The following is a 22,827-nucleotide window of genomic DNA, read 5'->3' as shown; positions in this document are numbered from 1 at the left end:
ACACTCGCACCCAGTCTCACTCTCTCTCTCTGTCACACACACACACACACACTTGCACAGTCGCTCTCTCACTCTCACACACACACACACACACTTGCACAGTCGCTCTCTCACTCTCACACACACACTAAAACATACACACTCCGAGGAAAACCTTGCTAGCGCCCGTTTCATTTGTGTCAGAAACGGGCCTTTTTTTTTACTAGTATAATTATAAAACATGAAGAATGTTGAACAGGATGATGAAGAGTAATAAAAACCCAACACAGAATTATAAGATAGTGGTCGGGTATTCAGCATTCTATATTGATGTGAATTTAAAGTGTAAACAAAATTACCCACGAGTGCTGTCCAATTCACGATTCGAATCAATTCGTTTTGGAAAAAGATCCGGATTAGGGATTACCCACCATCACCCAAGGCGCTGCTGCTGCCGCTTCCCGCTCGCTCAATGTCACCCAAGCTGCTGCTTCCCTTCCCTCTCGCTTTCCCTCCAGCTGTCACCCAAGCCGCTGTTTCCTTTTTCCCCTCCTGCTGTCACCCAAGCCGCTGCCACTTCACTCCTTCCCGCAGTCACCCGGGCGCTAAGCAACAGCAACAACAAGAAAAACTTACCACAGTAGACTCAGAACCCAAGTCTCTCAATTCATTGGCGCAGGAAAGCTGCCGGCTTTGCTCCGGAACAGGAACAGACTTCAGGGGGGGGGGGGGGGGGGGGGCGGGACCGGAAGCCGCGCCAAGCAAGCCACGCACCAATGCAAGGAGGAGGTTGGATGAAAACAGGACACAGGAGGCGTCTGAGGCGGTATGACAAAACTATGAACTGCTGCATCAATGTTGTCGTTCTTTATTGTTGGTAGTACTTTTATTTAATCTTTTTTACATTTTCAAGCATGCCAGTTTGTGCAGCACACGGATGTACACAGAGGAAGCATAATAACGGAATAAGTTTTTATAGGTAAAGTAGTAAATTGTTTTATAAATCGTAATCAGTGTGTCATTTGGAGGGGCTGGTTATAGGGACACCCTAGCACTGTTATATTCTTGCAGAGATTTTTTTTTTTGCTGGTAAAGGGTCTCTAAAAACCGACATCATGTAATGAGAATCAGGTGCACAACATTCAGAGTTTCTATCTGTTTATTTAAGTATTTATTACATTTATATCTCATATTAAACATTAGGTTGAAACCTGTGAGCATTTGAATTTTTTTTTCCTGTACTTAGAGCAAAAGAAAAAGATGGCATGTAGGAACTTGCTGCTTTTTGTTTTGTGGATTGTAGTGGTATATTATAAAAGTGCACTTGATTTATTACTGTCATTTAAAAGACAAATGTTGAATGAGGGCAGAGCTATCTTCATGCAGTCCACAGTCAGTAATATCCACCAGACTGCACAATTCTCTGCGAATATAAAGTTATCTCTCTATATAAAAGGCAAAACCAACATTCTATGAAGCCTCCAGCCGGAAGTGTGAAGGGGGCGAGATATCCGGTTTCCCTATCAGTGTCTGCCCCACCCTCTCTGTAACACAGTCAGTGAAGGAAAACAGCAGAGCACGAAATCAAATCGCTGGCTCTGTAACAGTAAAGGACTCAGAGGGGGGAGGGGAGAGAGGCCAGAGGGCAGGGACACACACACTCCCACATGCACACAGAAGAAAACATTGCTAGCCCCCGTTTCATTTGCATCAGAAATGGGGCTTTTTTACTAGTCCTATATAAAATTCCGGGAATCTTTAAAAAAAGAAACACCAGGAGTACGATAAAAATGTACTTGTGTACTGCCGCTAAAATCCCAAAATTAAACAGCCACTGAATATAATTCAGCAGAGGTTACTTCACTGTATTAAAGACATTGGTAGAGTGACTAAAAACAATAACGAATGAAAAAATAAAAAAGGACAAGGATTAATTCAAAAGTAAAAACATGCAAGGGCTCCATACATTTTAATATAAGCAGATACATTACTGCGTATCTTAGTTAAAAAAAGAACTTATGATGTTACTCAGAGATGTAATAAATAGCTTCTTAAACCTGCTGCTTGAGAAGTGAGTGCATACCTTACCGAAAACCATTGCATGTTGCAAACTACTGTAAATTAAAAACAGCTAACTAACCTAATAGAAAACTTATCATAATTGTGAAACTGACTTTTTAGGCAGTATCAAGAGTTCTGCTACACAGCATCACTTACAGCGGCTTACTGTCAAACCGCACCAAAAATCGGAAGGCGCTCGTGTGCAGTAGTTTTCAACCTGACTTGGGGCCAGCAAGGGTGGGATTAAAATTGTGGCAATCAAAATACTTCCCCCGCACCTAGAGGATAGCTTGTTTATTCCAAAACAGTATAGACTGGGAAGAATTCCCCGTGCGAGTTAGTGAAAAAATAGTTACTTGAATGAAAACATGTTAAGATTGTATTAGTATTTAAAAAGATTTTACAAATAGGTTGCAGAAACAATGCAAATTTCATACTTCCCCTACATCTAGAGGAAGCACATTGTTCAGCGGTTTAAGCCGGAATCCAAATGCTGGTCAGTGAGAAAATGTTAATTACTGCATTAGTACATCCACGAACAGAAAAAAAATATATCCTTTACACCTATTACTCTGATTGCACACTGATAAAGTAGTATACATCATTTGTCCCAGTTTATTGTTATAAATAAGCAAAACAATGAGAAAAAAAATCAAGACTAGAATGATAGAACATAAAAGTAAAATTAGCCGAGGTAACAATACATCTCCATTGGTCCAACATTGTCTTGCACCATCGCATATTTAGATCTTAGGGCCCTTTTTACTAAGCCTTAGCGCATGCTAATGATAGAGATACCCATTATATTCCTATGGGTGTCTCTATCATTAGTGTGCACTAATTTTTAGCACGTGCTAAAAATTTGTGTGCCTACAGCGCAGCTTAGTAAACAGGGCCCTTAGGTTTTGCGTTTACAAGATAGGCAGAGTACCTAAGCGTGGCAGTAATATTGATTGCGTTTTACTTCAGCAAGAACAATGTTTGATTTTTGAATTTAATACTATGACTCCAGCAGGTTTAAAAATGAGATCGATTTGTCAGTTTTTCTGAGGTATCATTCATGAATCATAGGTAATTAAACCTTGCTCCATTCACTGTTTTGATTTTAGGTCTATTTTTAACATATAGCATCAATAGACAAACACAATTTTGAATTTAATATTGTGATTTGCAATAGGTTTTATTAATGAAATTGATTTAACAGCTTTTCTGTAAGATACCATCCATGTACTGTTGTTTGGGTGTAATTATACTTTGATTTATTTACTGTTTTGATTTCTCTGAAAAGCATATACTGCATATATTGTGGTAGTGTCTAGATATCTGGATATATTTACCTGCTCTGATTTTGTTTAGATTTATATGTTTATCTAATTAGCTTTCAATGTTTTTTTGCAGCCTGCATGTAAAACATTAATACATGTATTTTTTTCACTTAACATTTTCTTACCAACACGCTTTTGGATTCCAGCTTAAACTGCTGAAGTGTGTGCTTCCTCTAGATGTGGGGGAAGAATGCAATCGGCATTGTTTCTGAAACCTATATGTAAAACATTTAATACTAATATATCTTAATTGCATTACAATTACCAGGGATTTCTATTCTGCTCACACCAAAAAACATCAATTGGGGGAGCAGATTACATTACAAACAAAACCAATGACAACAAACTGGGAGCTTACAAGTTAAGAAAATTAAGTACATCAAAACACAAAGAGTACCTTCTTATCATAAAAGCTATCTTGAAAGCATATGCCTCTTGCATAAAATAGGCTTAAGTGATTTGCAAAAAGATAAATAGTGAGAAAGACAAATCATGGGAGATGGCAATGTGTTTCATATTTTGGCTACTTGATACGAAAACAGATTAGAGAAACTTCTTTTAGACCGTAATCCTTTATATGAGAGGAAGCTAATCTTAGATTTTGAGTATCACATTTACAAATTAATATTGTTGAGTCATATTGGTTTAATCTTAAAACTTCACATATAAGAAGCTCGGCATCTCTGTTGTGTTTTTTGGATGAGCCTACCTATCCAACTCTTATTTTGTCTGTACGCCATCCGTAGGGATTGTGTGTTCCTCCATGCTTTGTGGTTGATCTCGCCTAACTTAAGCCGAAAGCATCTAATTATGTGTCCTGTTTACTAAGCTGTGCTAGAGGCGCACTAGCGTTTTTACTGCACTATAATGGGGTATATGCAAATGATATTCCTATGGGTATCTACATGGTTAGCGTGCGCTAATTTTTAGCACATGCTTAAAATGCTAGGGCACCTTAGTAAACAGGACCCTATCAGGCTTATTTTTGAAAGAGAAGGGCGCCCATCTTTCGACACAAATCGGGAGATGGGCGTCCTTCTCCGAGGGTCGCCCAAATCAGCATAATCGAAAGCCGATTTTGGGCGCCCTCAACTGCTTTCCGTCACAAGGATGACCAAAGTTCATGGGGGCATGTCGGAAGTATAGTGATGGCGGGACTGGGGCTTGCGTAACACATGGGCGTCCACTGCAATTTCTGAAGTCCACTGCAATTCCCCCTAGGGTGCCCGTTTGGTGTTCTGGCATGTCAGGGGGACCAGTGCACTACGAATGCTGGCTCCTCCCACAACCAAATAACTTGGATTTGGTAGTTTCTGAGATGGGCGTTCTCGGTTTCCATTATCGCCGAAAACCGGGGACGACCATCTCTAAGGTCGACCTAAATGTTGAGATTTGGGCATTCCCGACCATATTATCGAAAGGGAAAATGACTGCCCATCTTGTTTCGATAATATGGGTTTCCCTGCCCCTTTGCCGGGACGTCCTGTGAGGACGTCCTCAGGAAAATGTGGGCGCCCCGTTCGATTATGCCCCTCCACATGTTTTAATTCAATTAACTTTTTTTTTAACTGACCCACACAGAGAATTCATCCCTGTCTATACTGTTGAAGAATAAGCAAGCTGTCCTCTAGATGCAGGGAAAGTATTTTTGTTTGACTCAATTTTAATCCCACCCTTGCTGGCCTCAAGTTAGGTTTAAAGCAACTGCTCATGAGCTCTTTCAAATTTTTGGTGAAGTTTGACAGTAAGCCATTGTAAGTGATGCTGTGTAGCAGTGCTCTTTTGACACTCTCTAAAAGAGTCAGTCTCATTTCTCAATTATGGCAGGTTATTTCTATTAGGTTGTTTTATTATTATTTTTTTTTTTTTTATTTACAGCAGTTCAGAACATGCTTTCCCTTCTCAGGCAGGTTTAAGGGGCTGTTCATGACATCTTTGAGTAACAGCATACTTTCTTTTTAATTAAGACTCAATAACATATGCTTAAATCTTAAATATTATGTTTAGAGGTAGTCCATATTTGTATAATATATTATAGTTTTCACATGCAATGTATTTTTTATGTAGTTTGTTATACATCTTATGGAGCTTGTGGTTTCTTCTTTTTTTTTTTTTAATCAATGTTTAATGTACATTTTTGTACAATTCAGATACATTGGCTCATTTTTTATGTTTTTTTTACATGTACATTTGTTTTTATTTATTTGTATTATTTTTAACAGACCCCTGACACAGGTGCAGATGCTCAAACATGGCCCATGTCGGGTCTCTCAATAAAAATTCACTCAATATCCCAGCTCTAAAGATCCATGATGCTCTTTTTTTTTGTTGCTTTGTATTGTGTACTTTGTTTTTTGGGGGTTGTTTTGGCCAAGTACATCTCTGAACAGAGGGGCATCACTTGAGACCAGGGCTTAGTCCCGATTCATTTAGGGCTCCTTTTACAAAGCCAAGGTAGTGATTTCTGGGTGGCAAATCTGACGAAGCCCATAGGAATTGAATTGAATGGGCTTCATCACATTTGCTGTACCGGGAATCACTACTGCAGCTTGGTAAAAGAGCTCTTAGTGTTCATTCCATTGTTTACTTACATGGGGCAAAAGATTTTCCTTCAGGATGTGAGATTTAAATAGTGAAAGAACTCTGCACATGAGATGGTGTTCCAAAATAGAGTTGCCCCTTATCAAAATATATTTATTTATTTATTTATTATTTATTTATTTGTTGCATTTATACCCCGCTCTTTCCTGCTCGGTAGCAGGCTCAGTGCGGCTTACATAGAATGGAATTACATAGAATCACAGAAAGAACACAGCTGTAGCAATAGTAGAGGTATGATGTGGTTGTTAGGAAATAGGTTGAGATATGTGAAATGGGCAGGGGATGTAGGGGTAGGAGAGGTAGGAGTGGTGTAGAGTGGGTTCATAGGTTAAGTCTGGTCATTTGGGTAGGCTTGTTTGAAGAGGTAAGTTTTTAGCAACTTCCGGAAGGGTAGATGGTCGTTAACTGTTCGAATGGGTCTTGGTAAGGCATTCCAGAGTTGGCTGCCTATAACAGAGAAGTTGGATTCGTAGTACGTTTTGTACTTGAGACCTTTGCAGTTGGGAAGGTGTAGATTGAGATATATTCGAGAGGATTTTGATCCGTTTCTAGCTGGTAGGTCAATTAGGTTGGTCATGTAGCTTGGAGATTCTCCATAGATAATCTTGTGAATCAGTGTTTGGACTTTGAAGTTTATTCATTCATTGACAGGGAGCCAATGGAGTTTTTCATGAAGAGGTGTTGCGCTTTCAAATCGTGACCTACCAAAAATGAGTCTGGCTGCCATGTTCTGGGCGGTCTGGAGTTTTTTCAGGATTTGGGCCTTCTAGCCAATGAAAATGCTGTTGCAGTAGTCAGTGTGGGTAAGTACAGTGGATTGTACCAAGTTGCGGAAAGTTTTTAGGGAGAGATATGGTTTTACTCGTTTCAGCACCCACATCATGTTGAACATATACAGCAAAACTAGAAAAGGTTCTGAGAAGGTCAACAATACTAATAAAGGGGATGAACATCTCGTATAAAAAAAAAAGGCTAAATAAGTTAGGTCTCAGTTTCATAAAGAGATCACCGACAGTGATGCGACAGAATTCATGAAATCATGAATAGTGTGGCGAATGTAATGCACGATCCTGTGCTGCAATTACCAGACTAGATGGTTCACAGCCTGAAAATCCAGTAAAGAAATGTATATTTCTACAGCTTTGAACTATGAACTGTTATACTACTACTACTTATCATTTCTATAGTGCTACTAGACATACACAGCGCTGTTCAATTGAACATGAAGAGACAGTCCCTGCTCGACAGAGCTTATAATCTAATTAGGACAGACAAACAAGAGATAAGGGAATATTAAAGTGAGGATGATAAAATTATGCTGAGTTTGACATAAAGTAGCACAACTAGGAAACACTAGCACAAGCCGAAAGAAGCTTTAGTCTGCAGCTGATAGAGGAAGAACCGGAACCAATGAAGAGACCAAGACCATGAAAAAAGGAAGACACAAAGACCAAGAAACTGGCCAACATGGATCTCAGAACTGGGCCTTGCTGAGATTTTTAATTAGGGGACCAAATGTGGTATCAAGAATACCTACAGTGGGGGAAATAAGTATTTGATCCCTTGCTGATTTTGTAAGTTTGCCCACTGACAAAGACATGAGCAGCCCATAATTGAAGGGTAGGTTATTGGTAACAGTGAGAGATAGCACATCACAAATTAAATCCGGAAAATCACATTGTGGAAAGTATATGAATTTATTTGCATTCTGCAGAGGGAAATAAGTATTTAATCCCTCTGGCAAACAAGACCTAATACTTGGTGGCAAAACCCTTGTTGGCAAGCACAGCGGTCAGACGTCTTCTGTAGTTGATGATGAGGTTTGCACACATGTCAGGAGGAATTTTGGTCCACTCCTCTTTGCAGATCATCTCTAAATCATTAAGAGTTCTGGGCTGTCGCTTGGCAACTCGCAGCTTCAGCTCCCTCCATAAGTTTTCAATGGGATTAAGGTCTGGTGACTGGCTAGGCCACTCCATGACCCTAATGTGCTTCTTCCTGAGCCACTCCTTTGTTGCCTTGGCTGTATGTTTTGGGTCATTGTCGTGCTGGAAGACCCAGCCACGACCCATTTTTAAGGCCCTGGCGGAGGGAAGGAGGTTGTCACTCAGAATTGTACGGTACATGGCCCCATCCATTCTCCCATTGATGCGGTGAAGTAGTCCTGTGCCCTTAGCAGAGAAACACCCCCAAAACATAACATTTCCACCTCCATGCTTGACAGTGGGGACGGTGTTCTTTGGGTCATAGGCAGCATTTCTCTTCCTCCAAACACGGCGAGTTGAGTTCATGCCAAAGAGCTCAATTTTTGTCTCATCTGACCACAGCACCTTCTCCCAATCACTCTCGGCATCATCCAGGTGTTCACTGGCAAACTTCAGACGGGCCGTCACATGTGCCTTCTGGAGCAGGGGGACCTTGCGGGCACTGCAGGATTGCAATCCGTTATGTCGTAATGTGTTACCAATGGTTTTCGTGGTGACAGTGGTCCCAGCTGCCTTGAGATCATTGACAAGTTCCCCCCTTGTAGTTGTAGGCTGATTTCTAACCTTCCTCATGATCAAGGATACCCACGAGGTGAGATTTTGCGTGGAGCCCCAGATCTTTGTCGATTGACAGTCATTTTGTACTTCTTCCATTTTCTTACTATGGCACCAACAGTTGTCTCCTTCTCGCCCAGCGTCTTACTGATGGTTTTGTAGCCCATTCCAGCCTTGTGCAGGTGTATGATCTTGTCCCTGACATCCTTAGACAGCTCCTTGCTCTTGGCCATTTTGTAGAGGTTAGAGTCTGACTGATTCACTGAGTCTGTGGACAGGTGTCTTTCATACAGGTGACCATTGCCGACAGCTGTCTGTCATGCAGGTAACGAGTTGATTTGGAGCATCTACCTGGTCTGTAGGGGCCAGATCTCTTACTGGTTGGTGGGGGATCAAATACTTATTTCCCTCTGCAGAATGCAAATAAATTCATATACTTTCCACAATGTGATTTTCCGGATTTAATTTGTGATGTGCTATCTCTCACTGTTACCAATAACCTACCCTTCAATTATGGGCTGCTCATGTCTTTGTCGGTGGGCAAACTTACAAAATCAGCAAGGGATCAAATACTTATTTCCCCCACTGTATATGGATTAGTCACTAATGGGCATGTATACATATTGCCACACCTGGATATCCACAGTAGCCAAATCTAATTTTCATTTAGATAGTAAGTGTACTGTCGGAGGTAGGCCTCAAAAAAGGATAACGCAGAAGTGGAATAACACTAAGTCCAGGATGGATAAAGCAAGGATAGTTTATTCTTCCAAAATATACAAGTCCCAGCTGAGTGTCCTCAACTCAGGCAGGAAAACACTGTCAGGTCTTCTAAAAAAACCTGATTGTTCACATAAAAAAATGATGATAATGACTTAGAGTCATCGCTGGAGAGAACTTCAGTATTCAAATCTAGGTAGGCCTGAAGACAAGGTAGGTCTTGAAACTGAAGAACTAGGCTGTATCAGCTGACATGGCTGAGTAAGTGGTCAGAGAGTAAAACCAGTGTTGACCAGTACAAACAACACAGAGAAAAAGGGGAAATTGAAATAGAGAACACACCCAGCCATGTCAGCGGATACATGTTGCTTCAGCTCTGTCACTATGTCCTTATATGGTATGACATAAGCCCTTTCTGCACTCTTATCTCACTGCCTGGTTCTTCTTTGAAATTGAAGGTAGGCACCTCTGACAGTACACTAGTTGTCCTGTAGGGGAATAAGGGGGAGGGGAAAGATTAGGCCAGCAACACCCCCTGCCCTCACCCACAGACACACCCTTCTGGAGGATAACCCTCTCCCTTATGGAGGATAACTTAATGGTGGGTTAACATCTTACACCAGACAACATTGTCAGCAGCTCAATTCATTTATTATTCTGTTCAAAAGCAGAAGTACAGAAAGTGTAGCCTATAATACAAAAGCGCAAGTTAGGGGGAGAACCTCTCATACATAGTAACATAGTAGATGACGGCAGAAAAAGACCTGCACGGTCCACCCAGTCTGCCCAACAAGATAAACTCACGTGTCATTTTTTGTGTATACCTTACCTTGATTTGTACCTGTCTTTTTCAGGGCACAGACCGTATAAATCTGCCCAGCACTATCCCCACCTCCCAACCACCCACCCCGCCTCCCACCACCGGCTCTGGCACAGACCGTATAAGTCTGCCCAGCACTATCCCCACCTCCCAGTCACCAGCCCTGCCTCCCACCGCCGGCTAACTACTCACCCAGGGTAGGTAGACCCCCCCTGTAGTTCCATCATTTGTACAGGTGTACAAACTGCCCATGTGACATAGATCATACACACAAAAAACAAAAACTGTCAATATACAAAAACATCTACGTACTTGGCATTGAATCCTCACAAAACTTACAGTTTTTCCTGGTGCCATGGCTGGGTGTGTTCTCCGTTTCATTTCCCCCTTTTCCCGCTGCTGTTTATACTGGCCAAAACTAGTTTTACTGTCTTACCACTTACTCAGGCATGTCAGCTGATACATGTTGCTTCAGATCTATCACCATGTCTTATATGGTACTAGTAAAAAAAGGCCCATTACTGGCTCAAATGAAATGGGCGCTAGCAAGGTTTTCCGCGGAGTGTGTATGTTTGAGACAGTGTCTGTGAGAGTGACTGTGTGAGAGAGAGAGAGTGAATGTGCAAGTGTGTGTGTGTGACAGAGTGAGAGTGGGTGCGAGTGTGTCTGTGAGAGAGTGTGTGTATGTGAGAATGAGTGTATGCAAGTGCGTATGTGAGACAGTGAGTGTCCTCCCCTCTTCCCCCTCTCAGGTCTCAGGACCCCCTCCCCTGTGGTCTGAGGACCCCCCTTCCCCCCATCTCTGTGGTCTTAGGGACCCCCCTTCCCCTCTCTCTGGTCTTAGGGACCCCCTTCCCCCATCTCTGGTCTTAGGGTCCCCCCCCCCCCTCTCCATAGTTTACCTTCCAAAGACTCGATCCCGGTTGCCTGTGCCAATTAATCTTCCTATTTTGCAACAGCCTATAAGTGGAGTTCTTTGTCCAGCTGGCTAGTCCCTTGAACAGGTTTTGCTAACTATTCTGCTTTTACTGCCTAATAAATTTACTGAGAAGTGTATGCCTTTACATCAAAGTCTTCTCTTAAAAATACAATATAACCTTCGTCTGTGGGACTGTCGGTGCTCCTCGGGTCGCTCCCACTGTGCCTCCACTTGCGACTTAGTGCTGTGGTGTCGGCGTCTCCGTCCAGGCTTGCTTGGCGTGGTTTGGGTCCTGGCTGCTTCTCCTTATGCTTTGCAGGGCAGTGCCGATGGTCACGGGGCACTCCGAATTGCGTTCATGCGTCATGGGTTTGACATCACGTTTTGTCGAGCGATGTGATTTGCTGAGTGTCAGTGCTCCGCCCTCGATGTCATCACGTTGTGACGCGAGGGCGGGGCAGACACTCATGGAGAAAAAGCGATCTACACAACTACAAATTTAGAACGTTGAGGAGTGGCCTAGTGGTTAGGGTGGTGGACTTTGGTCCTGAGGAACTGAGTTCAATTCCCACTTCAGGCACAGGCAGCTCCTTGTGACTCTGGGCAAGTCACTTAACCCTCCATTGCCCCATGTAAGCCGCATTGAGCCTGCCATGAGTGGGAAAGCGCAGGGTACAAATGTAAGAAAAAATAAAAATTAGAACGTTGGAGGTGCGTTTTATATAGAGAGATGACATAAGTCCTGTTTGCAATGTTATCTCACAGCCTGGCTCTTCTTCAATTTCAAGGCCTATCTCATTGTTTCAGGCCTACCTCTGACAGTACATAACATACTAAAAATGATAACAGATAAGACCTGCATGATCCATCCAGTCTGCCTAACAGTTACGTTCATTATGAAATCGCTACTGAACCAACAATTCAATAGTATTACAACATTCTGCTTGTTAAGTTCTACTTTACAATGTCAATGTCTTCCCCTCCCCCTGGAGACAAAACTCCTGCACTCATAGCATATAATATGAATGTGACATAAAACACACATACTTGATCCTGAACTGTCCTTGCCATTTTCAGGGCTCAGACTGTGTAAAAAAAAGTGTGCCCTACACTTGCCAGACTTCCTGACTGCTGGAGTTGCAAGCGAAGCCCACTTCAGTTCATCCTGATCTGTCTTGCTATATATGGGACACAGACCATAGAAGTCTATTCAGCACTGGCTTCACTTCTCCATTGCTGTAGCTGCCATCTAAACACCGCTCCTGCCCATGATAAATTAACTAACTTATAGCTGTTGATGTATTAGAGGGTAGTATCAAAACAACTTTTCTGTTTAGGGATCTTTTGTCTTCATCAAACATTTAGTTCATGAGAATTCTTTCAAAAACAAAAAAAAAATGAACATTATAAATTGTTTCACCCGCACTAAGTTGATGAATCTAATTCTTACAAAAATTTATTTTAGGAGTTTTTTTTTCAGCCAATGAGGTAATTTGCCTGTTGAAACCTGAAAGTCAAAGTAAAAACTCATCGGGTTCTGAGGCTTTTTCCTCCCTTAGTTTTTTGTAAGAACTAGTTTGATTCATCAACTTAGTGTGGGTGAAAATTTTTATGTTCATTTTTTCGTTTTTGATTGAACTTTTCATGATTGAATGTTTGGTGGTGTAATCTTCCACGATCCCTTGCCCCTTGGGAGGGGAAGATCCTTCAGCTCTCGGAGATAAACTCCTTGGCTGGACTAAGAGAGACAAATCTGACTCAGATTTAGCACAACCAGGTAAAATCTTTATTGGTATTTCTCTAAGCCAATACAAAATGATTGTTCTCTCTGGAGCAGTTTGTCACCCAGAAAAGCCAAACACTCAGACTGATGAGCAAAATCTGCTCATCAAAGCTTTCTCCTGAACTTACATACTGGTATAAGTTTCATTTCTTCTAAATCGTGTGATTTTCTTCTATTCTAACTTATTGTTCATATAAGGATATTTCCTGTTTCCTTCATTACACATATATGGTTATATTCTGTTACTTTTTGTCATTGTACAAAGATGGTAATTTCCTTTATCCCACCATCCTTTCCTGCTTGTGTTCACATGCGCACTTCGTGGTCATTGGTTAATCCATTACCCCATACACGTGATCCCAGCATGCAGCAACAGCAAATAAACAAGTTGCATGAAACACCTGGCTTCTTCTTCTCTAAACACATATTTTTATCTGCCATATATAGGCCGCATAGCTTCAGTTCCTCATGTGGTTCTCTTTGTCATGTGATTTACAAGACGTGCATAACAATATTTGCTATTTACTGATAAAGCAGGATATAAATGATCTAAATAAATAAATAGTCAAGACTCATGCACTCTGTATACAGGCCGCAGTAGGGAGAAACAAAACTTATGCTGATGACAACAGATCTGAGGGCTTGCAGGCCAAGCTTGCAGAGGAAGGAATATACAGTGGTTTATTGGTTCCATCAGTTCCTTATTGTTGGCAGTTGGAGAATATAGCCCGTATCTTTCCCATGCATTTGTAAAATTCAATCACTGTTTTTTGTTTTTACCACCTCCATCGGGAAGGCATTCCAGGCATCCACACCCTCAGTGAAAGCAAAGTTATGTACCTGTAGCAGATGTTCTCCGAGGACAGCAGGTCAATCATTGTCACAACTAGGTGACATCATCCAGTGGAACTCAGTGTAGACACTGCCCAGCACTCTGTCTCTAAGAGGCCTTTGGCAGCATCCCACCCGACATGCAAGCGAAGTGCCAGCAGTCTAATGACATAGCTGGAAAAGACAACTCCAAGGGGAGGAGGGAAGGTTTGTGAGAATGATTGGCTTGTTGGCCTACTGTCCTCGGAGTACACCTGCTACAGGTAAGTAACTTTGCTTTCTCTTAGGACAAGCAGGCCATATTATCTCACAACTGGGAATCCCTAGCTACCAGGCTCACAAAAAAAACACTACTTGCAGTGACAAGGCCTAAACAAGCAATCAACCTGAAAACAAAACAAACTGGTTGTGGAGGTGCAGCCTGCAACTGAAATAATGGGTTTAAGAGGGTGGAGTTAAATTCTAGACACCAAACAGATTCTACAATACTGTCTTGACCAAACCAGCTGTCATGTTGGGTATTTTGCTGGAGATGTGAGGGTGCAGACCGAAGACCAAACTGCAGCCTTGCAGAGCTCTTCGATATAGGCTGACCTCTGGTGAGGTACTGATGCAGCCATGGCTGTGACATTGTAAATCATGACATGTCCCTCCAGAGTCAGCCCAGCTTGAGCATAAGCTAAAGAAATGCAGTCTGCCAGCCAATTGAACAAAATGTGTTTGCGGATGGCTACCCTCATCCTGTTATGATCAAAAGAAACAAAAAGCTTGGTGGACTGTTTATGGACTGCCAAAGGTATGAATTGTACTTCCCAAGGATGGACATGTGGTTTTGTAAAGAATGTTGGCAAAACGATTAACTGGTTAAGATGGAACTCCGGTACTACCTTAGGGAGGAATTTAGGGTGAGTGTGGAGAACTACTCTATTATGAGTAATCTTTGTGTAAGGAGGATCTACTACTAGGACCTGGAGTTCACTGACTGCGAGCTAAAGTGGCTGCCACCAAAAAGAAGACCTTCCAAGTCAGGTACTTTAGGTGACAAGAATCAAGTGGCTCAACAGAATCTTTCATCAGCTGGGTGAGGACGATGTTGAGGTTCCATTGCAGAGTTGGAGGTTTGACAGGGGGGCTGTTAACAAAATTATGTTTTATGTTAAACTGTACCTGCTGTACACCACCTTGGGTGAATTTCTTTATAAAAATACATAAAATGGTTGAGAAAACATTACCTAAGACATGTTTTTCTGTCCTGAAAACCATCTGTTTTTGGCTAATGGTCAAAGTCTCTTTCGTTATGCTAACCTATTGAACTGAATTTTAGCTGACCCTATAATGTAATCTTTTTTTTTAATGTCTACATAATCTTGTACTCTTTCAGACAGACAAGAAACTCATGAGAGGAAAACTGGCTTGATTGTTGGTGGTCTTTCTCAAGGGTTTTCTTTTTAATTCTCTGAATTAAGGAAATTGCAAATGATCGTTCTTCTGTAAGATGTTTATTATGCAGCCTGAATCCACAGTTTCCAGAGATGGGCTTGCCTCTCATACAGTGATGAAAAGCACCGACTTCACTGAGGTGAACCCTTACAGGAGTTGGTTTTCAAACCAGACTCTAAGGTGCAGAAGGTACTCAATCAGTTATGTGGGAAAAGAGAGGATCACACCAGACAGCAAACCTCAATTTAATTGATTAACTCCTCTTAGTGGAATCTTCCTTTGAAGCCAGCAAGACTGCAGACACTGTCTGGCAGCTTTAAAGAGGGTAAATTTTAGGTTCTCAACAACCAGGCCGTCAGAGCCAGAGACTGAAGAATGGGATGAAGAGACCCCCTCAATTTGAGTAATAAAGGTTGGAAAACAATCCACGGTTCTTCAGAGGATAACTTCAGAAGAGGGAGCTGCACCTACCTCAGTCAGAATGGTGCGATGAGGATCACAGAGCCCTTGTCTTACTGGAGGATGTGATAACAGCGGTTAGCGTATGTGGCTTTAAAAAATGTTTGGACAAGTTCCTGGAGGAAAAGTCCATAGTCTGCTATTGAGACAGACATGGGGAAGCAACTGCTTACCCCGGGATTGATAGCATGGAATGTTGCTGCTAATTGGGTTTCTGCCAGGTACTTGTGACCTGGCTTGGTCACTGTTTGGAAACAGGATACTGGGCTAGATGGACCATTGGTCTGACCTAGTATGGCTACTCTTTTATGTTCTTATGGTCTCTGCATGCGCTCGAGAGCACCCTCCGACGCGCTCCTAATCAGCCAATCGTCCAAGTAGGGAAACGCGTGCACACTCAGTCTGCGTAGCGACAATGCAGCTACCACTAGACAGTGAATATCCTGGGTCTGATGTGTGTTGTACATTGGCAAAGTTCAACATCAAAGTTGTTCTGTGTTGTGCCTCAAGGCTCCATTCTTGCCCCTATGTTTAATATTTTTTTAGCCTCATTGGCAGCATTGATTCAGACATTGGAACTTTCTCCGTTTCTGTTTGGTGGTGATATATAGCTTAAGAATAAATTTGATCCACAAAGTTTGTTTTTCTTAAACTTTGATGTAAAGCACTAGAAAACAATTTTTTCAGTGCCGTTTACAACATATTCTATAACTTAACCAAAATGTCAATAATTTCTGATCGGCTTCAAACTCATAAACTATAACTTAACCCAGAGAATACTTTTTGACAAAAAATCCCTTACTCTATTCATGCATGCTTTATTGTTGAATCGGTTAGATTATTGTAATACTTTATTTCAAGGCCTGTGACTGCAGGATATTGGCGCCTACAATTGTTTCAAAATAGCCATAAAAATTACCAGTTTGAAAAAATGTGATTGTTACATCACTTCTCAGGGAGGAGGATGGCTGCCAATGGTTTCTTGAATTTCTTTTAACATTTGATATTGACTCATAGAAAAGATGGTTGCTCCAAATAATAGATTTTAACTTGTTTATGTAATGTATTATACTTCTTTTTTTGTGCTTTGATCTGGCCAACAAAATCTGTTGATTCCATCAAGATAGCGTTCATCAAGTAACTTTTGTAGTTTCTGCTCCTGCTTTGTGGAATGATTTGCCAGTGGATTTATATCAGGAGATGTCTTTTCAACATAAAAAAAAAATTCTTTATTTATGCAATTTTTCAAATACATCACACAAGTATCCACTTTTTCTAGAAATACCACATAACATAGTACCATGCATCAATTAAACCAATTAAATAATCAAGAAAAAAAAGACTCGGTCCTCCTTAGACCGCAAAAGTAGGGGGAGTGCTCAATTAAGGATAAGGAGATTTAAAAAAAAGTTACAAAACAGGAAAAAGCTTAACATGAATATATCCACAAAAAATGTATTTAAACTCAAGCTGTTTGATCTTTTTCATATCAATGAAAGCTTTTAAGTTGCTCTGGGACAAAAAGAAAACGTATTTAGTCCCACCTAGCTTGACTAAACATTTGCAAGGGTATGTAAGAAGGAATGCGGTTCCCAGATTCTTTGTTTCTTGTTGTAACGCCAATAATGTCTGCCTTCTCTCTTGTGTAGTCTTAGTAACATCAGGGTAAATCCAGATCTTCTGACCACAAAATAATGCTTTAGAGCAGTGGTTCCCAAATAGAGAGCTGCACGGGAACGGGGTTTGCGGGGAACCCGCGGGATTCCCGCGGGGACAGAAGCAGTTCTGTGGGGTTCCCGCGGGGTCGGAAGCAGTTCCTGTGGGGTTCCCACGGGGATGGAAGTAGTTCTGCGGGGTTCCCGAGGAAGTGTAAGCTACACCTGCACCAGCCTCTCATCTACCGAGTACCAAGTTCTTTGAGTGCTGTCTCCTCCTCCTCCTCCTCCTCTTCCTCCTTGCTTTAACAGTACAAATGTGGAAAACTTTCCATTAAGGAGGTGGTAGAGACACAAATGATGATGGAATTCAAAAAAAGGCGTGGGATGAACATAGAGGATCTCTAATTAGAAAATGGAAGTTATAAAAAACCTAATCTTAAATGGCTGCATGTGTGTGGATGTGTGAGGTAATGCTTAGATGGTGACTCTAGCTGTGATTAACTAGGGCCAATACCGGGCAGACTTGTATGGTCTGTGTCTAATATATGGAAGTCTGGTTTAGGATGGGATGGAAAGGGCTTAGACAGCAACTTCAGTGGCTGGAACATAAGGACAGTTCTGGACAGATTTTTACGATCTGTGTCCCACAAATGAGAAGTTGCATAGACTGGAGTGGGCTTCAACGACAACTCCAGCAGTTGGAACATAAGGATAGGGCCAGATAGACTTCTATGGTCTATGTTCCAGAAACACAAAAGAAAGACCATAATCAAGTATATAATATCACACTCATTGATTTAATCATGAATTGATAATGTGTGACTATTGGGCAGGCTAGATGGACCATTTCAGGTCTTTATTTGCTGTCACTTACTATGTTACAATGAATCCTCTTTGCTCCCGGGCTGATGAGCAGACCTCAGCTCTGACACAGGCATGAGCATCAGATGTCACCTGACCTACTGGCACGTGCATGTGGTGACCTCTCAGCACACAGTGCCAGTAAATCAGAGACAAATCTTACATGTGCACACCAGAGTGTTCCAAGTGTCAGCTTCCATTCCTTCCTTGCCTACAGTGCTGTGGCTCAAATCCAGAGACAGACTGAGGGAGCTGACTGGAATTTTCTTTTATGTACCATTAAATTCTTACAGTGATGGGTGGGGATGGGTTAAATTCTTGCGGGGACGGGTTGGGATGGTTACATTTTTGCGGGGATGGATAGGGATGGGTAAGATTCCAGCAGGGACGGGCGGGGATGGGTATGATTTCTGTCCCCGTGCAACTCTCTATTCCCAAACCTGATCCTGAGGGCACCCCAGCCAGTCAGGTTTTTCGGATATCCACAATGAATATTCATGAGAGAGATTTGCATGCAGTGGAGTCAGTGCATGCAAATACCTCTGATGAATAATCATTGTGGATATCCAAAAAACCTGACTGAGGTGCCTCCAGGACCAGGTTTGGTAACCACTGCTTTAGAGTTTCAAAAGTAAAGTTTCATCACCAAATTTAAGTCTTGCTGAAAAACAATGCTAACCAACAACATGGCCCACTGTGATATTTCAGACATTGAATCTTCTAAAATTGTGGAAATATTGTTGAAATCCACTTGAGTATTTTGAACCCCTTGAACTGTTACCACACCCTGGGAATCTTTCAACGCAACAGACAAATAATACATTTTATTTAGAGGTGGAATAAAGGATTGAGGAATTTTCAAAATTTCCGAAAGATATTTTTTCAATACATCCTATATAGACTGGAAAATTTAACAGATATGCGTTCACAGTTCTGGTGGGATGGAGTTCTTCCTCTTTGGTTAAAGATGTTCACTCTCTGCTTGCGGTGAAGTAACTTGTCCTCTTTACACCGAGCATAGGGTCTTTCTTGATTGATTGAAAGTGTCCAGTTCCTCCATAAGTCATTTCTTGCTTCTGTTCTGGTTAGTGGATCACAGTAAAATGAAACAGCTTCCTAATCCACGATATTCTGCTAGGTGATGGAAGAGCTTCAGGCTTTAGATCTTTCTGTAGGAGAGCAGCTGGCTTCCTGGGTAATGTCCAAGCTGGTGTTTGTTGAATTTCTTTGCAGGGTAGTGACATGCTATCCATGGTTCCTTATTGATCATCATGGATTGGAAGTTCTTAGGGGGCCTTGTCTTTCTCCCTCCTGAGGCCTTAAAGCTTTGATATATTATACTTGTCCAATATTTTTAAGACCCTAATAGGAAAGTTTGGAATGGGCTAAGATTAATGGATTTCAGATTTGTATTTAATTTGCACTGTTCTTGGTAGATCAGTGCAAGTTATATTCAGATATATTAGGTATCTTTCTGCTCCTAGAGAGCTTACGTTCTGTTTGTATTTGAGACAGTGAGGAGCTAAATGACTTGCCTAAGATTACAAGGAGCAGCTTTGAGATTTGGGACCTGGTTTTCCTGCTTCTCAGTCTGCTGCTTTAAACATTAGACTACTCTTCCACTTAATGTCCACCTGCCTTCTTATGCAGTGGCTGATGTGATCCAGCTGCATTGGAGCAAAATTTAATGCCATTTCAACAGTAGCTGAGATCTTCGGCATTTCCTTGGCCAGAAACTCTTGCATCTTCTTGAAGCAGCAAACAGTGAAGTTTGAGCTGCAAATCTGGGCACTTGGAGTGAAGAGCTCTCTTTATACCTGAGATTATTTGCAAATGCTGGGCTCCATAGTAGCAACACTCAAACTGTTGTTTGAGGATGCTGGGAGGAATATGTAGGTGGGCTGCAGAACCTCCTCAGTGCAGTATCTCAAGGTCATGCTTCCTTTGAAGTCAACTGCTGCAATGTTGGGTAATGGGTAGAGCACTCAACTGGGAAATCAGAGGGATAGTGACATCCCAATCTTAGCAACTATCCAAAATTTATAAAGTGTGACACAAATAATGCAGTAATAGTTCTTTGCCCCCTGCTACCTTGTCAAGATTCATTTTTATCATATCTCTTCCCACTCTGTTCTCCGCACAGACATGCCTGACTGTAAATGGAGGAAGGGGAAATGAACTATGGTGTCACACCTAGTGACCTTTTCAACTCCTTCCTTAAGGTGGTTATTTTTGTCATTATTCCAATGTACAGTTGACATCTTTGGTGTGCTCTTCAGTTCCACAGTGAAAGATTGTAATTGTTGGATGTATAGTTTGTTTGCTAATCCTGCAAGTCAATCTCCTGAATAAGAAACTCAGTTCAAATTAAAATGCATTTTTAACAAAGCAGATTGTCGAGTGTGAAAATATTTGTCCAGCTGGACAGCTTTCTTTTGTAATAGCTAAATGAATGTTGAGGTTTTGTCATATTTTTCAAAGCTCCTCTGTCAAGAAACGTAATGTTTACCGTTTATGGTTTGACAGGGATTATTAAAATCAGGAGACGCGAAGAGAAGCAAGTGTGAGAAATTGACACTGACACACACTATAATTTGTCGCTTGCATCATGATGACTATGTTGATAAGAGATTCTAAATGTTAGCTGCTCAACAGTGAATCGAGTAAAATACATCTACTGTTCTGCACTATCAGTTGTACCCTAAAGATATCTGTTTTTCTTTTCCTGGGTTTTTTTTTTCCCAGGTCTTCTCTGGAATTTATTGAATCAAAAATATATATTATCCTTTTTAGTATTTCATGCAGCTGGCACATTTGTATTCAGGAGTAATAAAACTGAAGATTAGGAATTAATGAAACTGGTCATTTTTTTTTAATTGACTTGGGTCTTGGAAGGAAATTCAGATCATAAAGACTTATAGGAAGAGTTTACTTGGATAGAAATTGCTGTAGACTGTTAGTCAATCATTTACGTTCTGTAGCTCTATTCTTTTGAAGGGTAGTTTATTCTGTTTGAAGTAAAGCAGGACATTTGATTGATCTGACACTTTAAAGTATACATGTTTATTCCCTTTTTGTATACTATTTGTTTTGCTTTACTGTATGATTTCTTTCCTGGTAAATGAATTGTTTGGTCCCATAATTAGAAATTCTTTTAGTGAGAAAGGAAACATTGAAGATTTAAAACAGATGAATCAAAGCAGTAAGTGGTCAAAAAGAGTTGTCAGTCTTAATTGGAAACTTAAGACCATTCATGAAGAGGGAGCATTTTATAACAAGGCACCTATGTGAAAAGTCTTAAAAACTTTCCCATTTAATGCCTATTTTATGCAGGCAAAATAGGCCTCTACGCCTTTTGTAGAGAGGCTTTTTTTGCAGGAGCTCTTTCTAGTGGCCCTTTTCATAGCATTTTTTAGACTTTTCACCATGAGGGCTCCCCATGGTAGGGCATGACACCAGCCTTTTAGCAGGAGAGCCCCCTCTGGTGGCCTCTTCTTGGCAGAGCATGTACTGTGTTTATCACACTGGGCATATCTAGCCAGTCAGGTTTTCAAGATTTTTACAATGAATATGCATAACAGCAGAGGTAGTGCATACATATTTATATCATGCATATTTACTGTGGATATTCTAAAAACCTGACTAGCTGGGTGTGTCTTGAGGACTGGGTTGAGTACCCCTGTTCTAAAATATGCACATAATTTGGACAGAGTTGCAAGGTATTCTCCAAGAATGCCTACATGCAACATGCATTTAAGTGTGTGCCATCTTGTTTGCATATGTACTTTTTTTAGGGCTGTGCTTCTAATGTGTTAATAACGTAATTAGTGCATTAAATGTATGTGCGTTAAAATTTTAACACATGTGGAGGGGCATAATCGAACGCCCATCTCCCCATCTGGGGAGCCAGGAAATATATATTTTTGATCAGCTTGTGATTAACAACATAGCAATTGTAGTAAACATATATTTTTATGTAATCATGCATTATCACATGTAATCCTGCTTGTAGATTTTTACTGATAGTTTAATGTAATTAACAGATGGTCATATTGGCATAGTTAACCGCAGATTTGAAAAAGTTTCAAGAGGGGTTACATCCAGGCTTAGAAACAGGCCAAGGGGTGGTGTAAAAGGAACCCCATATTCCCCACATTTGGGCATATGGTAGCACCTATATATGTACTTCTGTTTTTTCTATACACTCTACATTGTACAGATTCACTAAACCCCCATATATGATAGTCTAAACCCCGTATATGATAGTCTAACACCTTCTGGAATAGATGGTAATAACCTGGACTTTCATCTTTGTGCTGCCCCCTCAGGCGGGGACAGTAAGAGGGGAGCTGTATAAATATGTTATAAGCCTGGGGCCTACTATCCAGCCTATGACCAGCTAGTAGAGCTTGACCCAGCCAAGGGCTACTGGGAAATACAGCTAAGAAAGAATTAAAGTGCATTTTGCTAAGAAAGAATTAAAGTGCATTTTCTAGCTGTCAGTTTAGACTCTGACCGCAGAAGTGTGAAAATAGCTCAGAAACCTAGTGCCAGATGGTAAAAAGCAGAAGTACAAAGTTTATGCTCAAAAACAGTTGCCCACCTGCCGGAAAGGGGTGGAGAGATCTTGTTGTTCTAAGGGTAAAAATATCAAATATACAAATCTGTGGTTGAGTGTCATTAGGCCACCTGTGTAGAAGTAGTTTTTTTAGAACTCCATAGAACCTAATGGAAGAAAGGGGTATAAATATGATTGGCATTTGGTATGAAGAGGGGACTTAGAGACTAGAGGCTGACCTGCGTCATCTCTGTCAAAGACCTCTTCATAAG

At 41.2% G+C, this 22,827-nt stretch overlaps 2 protein-coding genes across 5 annotated transcripts in view; one reads left to right on the top strand and one right to left on the bottom strand.

Moving 5' to 3' along the window:
• SLF1 (SMC5-SMC6 complex localization factor 1) overlaps window positions 1–683 on the bottom strand; it is a 229,596-nt gene extending 228,913 nt beyond the window's left edge. For all 4 annotated transcript variants that reach the window (XM_030193392.1, XM_030193394.1, XM_030193395.1 and 1 more), the window contains exon 1: window positions 616–683. The gene's annotated coding sequence lies outside the window, so the exon portion shown is untranslated. The remainder of the gene's footprint in view (window positions 1–615) is intronic.
• Window positions 684–793: 110 nt separating this feature from the next.
• Window positions 794–22,827, top strand: part of KIAA0825 (KIAA0825 ortholog) — a 584,207-nt gene continuing 562,173 nt past the window's right edge. The window contains 1 exon segment of the mRNA XM_030193391.1: window positions 794–958. The gene's annotated coding sequence lies outside the window, so the exon portion shown is untranslated.

The sequence above is a fragment of the Microcaecilia unicolor genome, chromosome 2 (genome assembly GCF_901765095.1).
Source record: "Microcaecilia unicolor chromosome 2, aMicUni1.1, whole genome shotgun sequence".
NCBI lineage: Eukaryota > Metazoa > Chordata > Amphibia > Gymnophiona > Siphonopidae > Microcaecilia > Microcaecilia unicolor.
This window is presented reverse-complemented; position numbering and strand designations above follow the sequence as displayed.